This window comes from Oryctolagus cuniculus, chromosome 15 (assembly GCF_051225735.1).
Source record: "Oryctolagus cuniculus isolate XC-2025 breed Fujian yellow rabbit chromosome 15, ASM5122573v1, whole genome shotgun sequence".
NCBI lineage: Eukaryota > Metazoa > Chordata > Mammalia > Lagomorpha > Leporidae > Oryctolagus > Oryctolagus cuniculus.
Genome location: NC_142881.1, coordinates 82423102 through 82431806, shown reverse-complemented (window position 1 = coordinate 82431806; position 8705 = coordinate 82423102). Strand labels below are relative to the sequence as shown.

At 43.4% G+C, this 8705-nt stretch overlaps 1 long non-coding RNA gene across 1 annotated transcript; it reads left to right on the top strand.

Moving 5' to 3' along the window:
• The first annotated feature begins 244 nt into the window (after nucleotides 1-244).
• Nucleotides 245-8375, top strand: LOC138845289 (uncharacterized). The gene is made up of 3 exons (XR_016221773.1): nucleotides 245-1254; nucleotides 3167-3241; nucleotides 7441-8375. It is a non-coding gene; the product is annotated as an uncharacterized LOC138845289 (long non-coding RNA).
• The last annotated feature ends 330 nt before the right edge of the window (nucleotides 8376-8705 follow it).

Here is an 8705-nt window from a genome sequence, read left to right as displayed (position 1 = left end):
GCCACCTGCAATGCCAGCATCCTATATGGGCACCGCTTTGAGTCCCGATTGCTCCTTTTCGTATCCAGCTTTCTGGATGGGCTATGTCCTTGGGCCCCTGCACCGCATGGGAGACCTGGCTCCTGGCTTCAGATTGGCTCAGCTCTGGCTGTTGCTGCCAATAGGGGAGTGAACCAGTAGATGGAAGACCTCTCTCTCTCTCTCTCTCTCTCTCTCTCTCTGCCTCTCCTTCTCTCTCTATGTAGCTCTGCCTTTCAAATAAAATAAATAAATCTTTAAAAAAAGGAAGTGTGTTATTTTACACCAAGATTGGAAGTTTTCCAGCTATCTTTGTAGTATTAATTTCTAACTTAATTCAATTTACATCTAATAACATTCTTTATAGCATTTAGTTTCTTTTAAAAAAATTTGAAAGTCTGTTTTATGATGAAGAAATGGACTACATTGGTGAATTTCCTTATGGACTTAAAAAATGGGTCTTCTGTTATTTTTGGGTGCAGTATTCTAAAAACATCAGTTATACCCATTTGATTGAAAGTTTGATGCAATTCTTCAATATCCTTGACTGATTGTCTTCTAGTCCTATCTGTTACTAACTGATGCATCAACAGTTACAAATAAAATTGTAAATATTTCTATTTCTCTTTCGATTTTCGTCAACTTTGCATAGTGAAGTTATGTTGCTATGTAATATGCATGTAGAATCATTTTATTGTTTTTTTTTTAATTGCACCTTTGGGCAACATGCCATGACCCTTCTAACTCCTTCTAATTTTCTCTGCTCCAAATTGTACTTTCTCTAGTATTAATACAGTCGTTCAAATTTTTTGGATTAATGTTGCACAGGATGTATTTATTTACCCCTTTACTACTTTATCTATTTCGATGTTTTTGAAGTAAGTTTGTCATAGACAGCATTAGGAGGGGTCATTTAAAATAAAATCCTTTCTGAAAATTTCTCTCCTTCACTTGCTGTGTTTAGGCTAGCTGCATTCAACATACTCATTGATAGTTTTGGATTTAGCCCAATTTCATCATCTGTTTTTTGACATTGAACTCCTTTATTTCAGTTTCTCCTTTCTTGCTGTCAGGTGACTTGCATGGTTTTTCATTCCATTTTAATTTATCAGTTGTGATGTATACATTATCTGTTTCTATAGATTGTTAGTGATTGCCCTCAGAAGTATAACACACACTTTCTTTTTCATAGGCTCGTAACAGTTTTGCCGTATCAGGGAGAAATTTTACCATCAGGTAGGTCCTTTCTTTTCTCTTCTGTGTCATAGTTTTCTTACATATTCCACATATACCAACAATCCACATTAAAAATTCATCAGGTGAATGCTATAATTTTTGGTTCAATCATTGAATCAATTTTGTTTTAAAAGATTTATTTATTTTACTTGAAAGTCACAGTTATACAGAGAGAGAGAAGGAGAGATCAGAGAGAGAGAGAGAGAGAGAGAGGTTTTCCATCCTTCCATCCCCTGGTTCACTCCCCGAGGGCTGCAATGGCCAGAGCTGCCCCAATCTGAAGCCAGGAGCCAGGAGCTTCTTCCAGGTCCCCCATGTGGGTGCCGGGGCCCAAGGACTTGAGCCATCTTCTACAGCTTTCCCAGGTCATAGTAGAAAGCTGGTCGGAAGTGGAACAACCGGGTCTCAAACCAGTGCCCATATGGGATGCTGGCACTGTAGGAGGCAGCTTTATCTGCTATGCCACAGCGCCGGCCCCCATTGAATCCATTTTAAAAACCTATTGGGGCCAGCACTGTGCTGCAGTGGGTTAAGTCTCAGAGAACGTGGCGGTGAGACGGTGTCACTAGTCAGGGTTAGGGGCCTTGGAACTCTTTCCTCTCCTGCAGTGGAAGGCTGTGTCTTTAACTGTCAGTGTGATGACATCCGCCTTCCCAGAATGCACCTGTCACATCCGGGTCCAGGATGCGTGCTCGCACCCCACAGGTTCCTGGAGCCAATCGGAGGGCGCACCAGCTGGAATGAGCTGCACCTCCAGCGCGGATGAAGGCTGCTGTTTTCTCTCTTGCTCCGTGGAGCGCTGCACGCCCAGAGCCAGGGACCGCTTGTGCGTGCTATTCCCGGTGCAGAGCCGTCCACCTTGGTGCTTTCCTGCTCTCTATCTCTGACGCGTGCACGGACCACCCCAACCATAGGTACCATTTTCGTTTTTTTCTCTTTCTCTTGTCCACGGGCAGTTCCTTGGCCCGCTCTTGTTGAGCATTTCTCTGTGTGGGGCAGCCCATCCTGGGCCTGAATGTGTGCGTGTGTTTCCTGGGTGCTACATAACCTCCTTCCTATTTGCACGTGGGGCCGGTCTGCATTTTGTGTTTCTGTCTTGGAAGGAGACAAGAGCCTGCACCAAATTTAATATATTCTGGGTTCTGGTTCGAGTCTCGGCTGCTCCACTTCCTATCCAGCTCCCTGCTAGTGCCCCTGGGAAAGCAGCGGAGGATGGCCCCAGTACCTGGGCCGCTACACCCACATGGGAGACAGGGGTAGAGACAGGCTCCTGGCTTCGCCCTTGGCCCTGGCCTAGACATTCTGGCCATCTGGGGAGTGAACCAGCAGGTGGAAGACCTTTCTCTCTGTCTCTCCCTCTCTAACCATGACTTTCAAATAAGTAAATAAATAAATCTTCAAAATCATTAATGTGTTCATGGCCCACATAGTAGAACTCTGAGAAGTAAGCTCATGAAGAGTGAGGAGACTTTTCCCATCCCGCTCCTCTCCAGAGCCCCTAATGGCGGTTGGGATTCTCTGCCCCTGCTGCTTTGTCTAAAATTTTGGTCCGGAGTGATTTACCCTGTGAGCTCCTTTCTCCGACCAGGCTAGGAAAAGTTTTTGTTTTTGTTTTGAGTTTGTGCAGTGTTTTTTCACTTGTTATGCATATGAACTACAAGCTCCTTAGTGTGCTGGACTAGATGCCAGCGAGGTTATTTTATGTTCATGCCTGGTAACATCTTATTGAAAGTTGGACATTGTATTAAAAACTTATGAAGGCTCAGAATGATAATCTCATTGCCCAGAGATAATTCACTCTATCATAGACCAGGCAAATAGCATGAGGGTCATAACTCAATCTTTTGGGGTGGCCCTGGCTCGAGTCTGCATTTCCTTCCTTAGAAGAGTCTGGCTTCATCTCCACCCCTAGGCTGTGGACCTCCAGGGATCCAAGTGAAAATCAGTGACGTTTACCAACGCCTCCTGATGGCTGATTCTCAGAACCGTAAGTTGGCCTCTTACTAAAATGACCAAAACCTGCACTCCTCTTTCCCATTCTTTCTTCCCCTCTACTTCTTAGTCTGTTAACCTAATGTTGTAGTAGGAAAACTGGCATCTGGTCTGCTTGTCTTTTACTGTGACCTGCTGTTCTCCGGGATTTTGGTCCCTCAAGGTCTAGATGCTGGAAACTGGCAGTTAGCCTAGTGGCTCAGATGCCCACGTCACGGTATCTAGTTTTGATTGCTGGCTCTGGCTCCTGGCTTCAGCTTCCTTTCAAGGCAGACCCAGGGAGGCAGTGATAATGGCTCAAATAATTGTTTTTTTTTTTTTCCACTCACAAGGGAGACTTGGATGGAGATACTGGTTCCCAGCTTCATCCTTGGCTGCTGTGGACATTTGGTGAATAAACCAATGGATGGGAGTTCTCCCAGCTCCCTGAAATAAATAAACATCGCCATTGAAAAGATCTGGATGTTTTCATTGGCCCAAACTCCAGCTTTTGTTCCCCTGGTTCTGATATGTGGAAAGCTCTGCCTGGGTAATGATCTTCCCTTGGCTTCTGGTCCATTCTCTGGCTGGCTTCTCAGCTCCTTGCTTCAGACCAAAGTGGCTACTGCCAGTGGGAAGCACCTCACACCATTCTCCATGGGACTGTGGCCCTCAACTCCTGGATCTTTCAGTAGCTCCCAAATAACCTGCAACCATATGCTTTTGTTTTATGCAGTTTTTCTGGTTGTTGTTCTTGGAAATGTTGGTCTTAGTAGAAAGGGAAGACCTGGGGCAACTTACTTACGAGAAGTAAAGTTGCAGACAGTGCTCCTAGCAACTGTGAGATAAACAGAAGTGGTATAAAGAGCCCAGAGGGCAGTGTTGGCCATCCAAGTAATGAGATGACCCCTGGCTATAATTGAGGTTGTGTTTCTCTGTCCATCAGAATTGTTGGCATTCTCTTGTGTGTGGAGATGACACTACTGCCTCCTTTACCCAGAGTCATCCCTGGGAGAGAAAAGGGGGCAGCTTTCTAACAGATCATGGTCAGGTGGCCTCTTGGGCATGGGCTAGTGAGGAATTCTTGGGAAAGGGCCAAGGCAGGGCTTAACCTGTGGCCCAGGGTAGCTCCATTGTCAGTGCTGGAACCTGCTGCTAACAACTCACAAGAGCCTATGGTGTGTATATGTGTGGTCACTTTAGTACATTGTACGGGCCACGTACTCCATGGAGATCCACAGGCACTATAAACCAGGGCTTTGTTTTACGCAGATGCTGGTTGTAAAACTTGAATCAGGGAACGGCCACCCAGGAGGGATGTGTGGCAGTGGGGGTGGGGCCAGATTCAAGCCCTTTGGGTCAGTAGATACTGGGGGCTGACTCAATAATGATTGGCTCTGTGTTCATGTGTGTGTGTGTGTGTGTGTGTGTGTGTGTGTTATCATTTAGTTCTCACTACACCATGAAATCAGATAGTAGAGACTAGGAGAATTTCTGTTCCCTGCTTCAGTCCACATTGCAACTCGGGTCGCTGTGACCCCCTTCATCTTCATCCTTAACCACAGAACCTGCAACAGTGCAGGGTGGGAGGACTGAGCCCAGGCTAGTTTCCGGTCGCTGAGGGCAGACAGTGCAGTGTGGCAGAGTCCAGGGACCCGTGTGGCCCTGAGCACACACTCGGCCCATATAAGAAGTGCAAACAGGATTCTGAGCCCAAGCAGCATGGAGAGAACAGGGAGAGATTTGAGAAAAATTGTCCTTGGTTGCTCATTGTTCTTGTACCTTGTTGTCATGCCCCTGTCCTGAACAAACCCCACCACCTGTTTTCTCTGTTTCTATACCCAGACAGTGCAGCACAGGTAATGAAAACTCGCACAACAGAGCAGATTGCGCATTCTAAATTCCTGATCACCAATCTCCAAGACAGCAGGGGTCCTACCAGAACTTGTGGGCTGACTTTTCCTTTACTATCCCTAGAAAGTTTTCACACTTTTAACGTGCGGAAGCATGCCTCTTCTCCCTCACTCAGTAATTCTAAAGTCGAACTTTCCTGTTTATTTTGCAGTATCTGTAAGTTCACGTAATGGGGTGAGACACAGTACAGACTGTATCCAGTCTCCTGCAGAACCAGCCTCTTGCAGAGTTACAGTACAGTTCCAAAGCCAGGAGACCACAATGGGCACAGCCAAGGGAGAGAATGTTTTGGACCTCACAAGACTTCACGTCACCCTCATAGAGCCACACCCATTTCCTCTGACAGGCTCCAGTCTGTCCCACAGCTCCATGACTGAGTCACATCCTGAATGTCATTTGTGTGCAGTCACACAGAGTAGGTACCCTGGGGACTGGGTTTTATCAGTCAGCATGGTTCTCTGGAGATTCCTATAGGCCACTGTGCGTACCCATAGTTCCTGTAGGTCACCGTGTGTACCCATAGTTCCTATAGGTCACTGTGTATTCATAGTTCCTGTAGGTCAGTGTGTGTATCCATAGTTCCTATAGGTCACTGTGCATATCCATAGTTCATATAGGTCACCATGCGTACCCATAGTTCCTGTAGGTCACTGTGCATATCCATAGTTCATATGGGTCACCATGCGTACCCATAGTTCCTGTAGGTCCCTGTGTGTACCCATAGTTCCTATAGGTTCCTGTGTGTATCCATAGTTCCTATAGGTCACTGTGCATACCCATAGTTCCTATAGGTCACTGTGTGTACCCATAGTTCCATCCTTTGTATTAACATCCGTGGGATGGATGGTCTGGTATTGCCCACTAAGGTCCATCAGGGTTGATTCCAGTTCTTGCCTATTAAAAATTAAGCTGCTGTAGACATGAAGTATTTTATATGAATGTAGGAATTAATTTTTCAAGGATAAAAACCTCTGGCATTTTAATTTAATTTATTATTAATTTAATGTTGAGAGACTACCAAGCTGCTTGCCCATGTAGCTGTACCATTTTGTAGTCTCATTAGCAAGGTAGGGTTGATCCAGTTTCTGCACATCCTTGCTAGCATTGCATATTTTAAGTGATTTTTATTTGAGCCAATTTGATAGGTATATACTGATGTCCCAGGGTGGTTTGTACTTGCATTTCCCTCAAGGGTAATGACATTGAACATCTTTTCATGGGCATATATGCTGACTGCATACTTCTTAGGTGGAATGTGTGTTTTCTAACTGGATTGCTATTTTACTGTTCGGTTGTGAGAGTCTTTTACATTTTCTAGATACTAGTCCTTTGTCTTCTGTGTTGTTTGTAAATACATGTCTTAAAGTATTTACCTCATTCTTTTTTTAATTCTTAAAAAAAAATTTATTTGACAGGTAGAGTTATAGACAGTGAGAGAGGGAGACAGAGAGAAAGGTCTTCCTTCCGTTGGTTCACCCCCCAAATGGCCGCCACAGCCGGCGCTGCGCCGATCCGAAGCCAGGAGCCAGGTGCTTCTTCCCGGCCTCCCATACAGGTGCAGGGGCCCAAACACTTGGGCCATCCTCCACTTCCCTCCCGGGCCACAGCAGTGAGCTGGACTGGAAGAGGAGCAACTGGGACTAGAACCCGGCGCCCATATGGGATGCCAGCACTGCAGCCAGAGAATTAACCAAGTGAGCCACAGCGCCGGCCCCTACCTCATTCTTTACTGCTTTATAGTTTTCTGGACATTTTGTCATTTTATATTTAAGTTTGTGATTCATTTTGAGCTCCATTTTAAACAAGCTGTGAGACTTAGGTTGAGTTTCATTGTTTTCCTCTGGGTAGCCTGTTGCTCCAGGACTATTTGTTAAAAATTTTACCTTTATCGCTTCTTGGCCTTTTCGCTGAGATCAAGTGTAAAAAGTCTACCTTTCTGCTGTCGACTTCCTCTTCACTTTTGTCAAATGAAGTTGAACATCTTTGCTTTATTTCTTAGTTCCCTGTTCTCTTCTCATCGTCTAACCATGTACCCATCTATATATGCCACACAGTCTTCTTAATTTAGCTATTTCTTTTAACCAGATTTATTTATTTATTTATTTATTTATTTATTTTTAAAGATTTATTTGGGAGACAGAGTTACAGACAGAGAGGTCCTTCATCTGCTGGTTCACGCCCCAAATGGCCGCAACGGGTGGAGCTGGGCTGATCAGAAGGCAGAAGCCAGGAGCTTCCTCTGGGTCTGCCATGTGGTTGTAGGGACCCAAGCACCTGGGCTACCCTCCACTGCTTTCCTAGGTCATCAGCAGTGAGCTGGATCAGAAGTGGAGCAGCCGGGACTTGAACCAGTGCCCATATGGGATGCAGGTACTGCAGAGAGACATAATGTACTATGCCACAGCACCCATCCTGACAGACTTATTTATTGCACTTTTTCTTCAAAGTTGTTTTAGTTATTCTAGTTATTTGCCTTTTCATATACCTTATAGAATAATCTTGCCCTTATCTCTAAGATTCTTATAAACTTAGTAGCAATTACATTAAGATTGTATCTCAATTTGGGGATAATTGACATAGTTACTATATTATGAACATAGGATATCTCTCTAATTAGATGTTACTTGATTTATTTTGTGATTATTTTGTGGATTTTTAACATACTAAAGGTTCTCATTTTTAAAATTAATGATACTATATTTTAAATTATTGTATTCATGGGCTCATTGATAGTACTTTCAAAATCAGTTGGTTTTTTGTGTATATTGACCTTGTATCCTGCAACCTTACTAAATTCAGGTAAAATGTATAAAAAGTATTTTTGGAGGCAAGGGGTATATTTCCTGAGATTTTCTATGTAGAAAATTATGGCATCTGGACATAGGGACAGTTTTGCTTCTTCCTTTGCAACCTGTATGCTTTATTTTCTTGTCTGATGCTGGATTGAAACCCAAGATTGCATTGAATAAGATTGCTGAGAGTGGAGGTTTTTGCATTCCTTTTGCTTTTTTGGGTTTATTTTGCTCTGCTCCCATCATGGTCTTGAGATGGGAGCCTATATTATTGTATTAATTATGTATACATTACTTTTCTTATATATATGTGTATATATTTAGTGCTATACATTTTCTTCTTAGCACTGCTATAGCAGTGTACCACACATTTTGATTTTAAATTTGGAGATTTTAAAAAAATTTCCCTAGAAACTTTGTCTTTCATATATGGATTATTTCCAACTGTGTTGTTTATTTTCCAAGTGTTTTGATGTTCTCCCCATTTTATTCCTGTTACTGATGTCCAGCTTGATTCCATTGTGGCAGAAGAATATACTCCTCATGACTTTAACTCTTTTAAATTGGTTGGGGATGATTTTAGAGCCTGGAATCTGATGTAACTTTGTGAATATTTTGTGAGCATTTGATAAAAAAATGTAATCTGTAGTTGGATGAATGTTCTAGAAACATTGATTAGATGCTGTTGACTGATAATGTTGTTGATTTTTCTATCCTTGCTGATATTTTTTTTTTCTAGTTGTTCTGTTGTTTGTTGGGAGTGGGGTGTTGAAG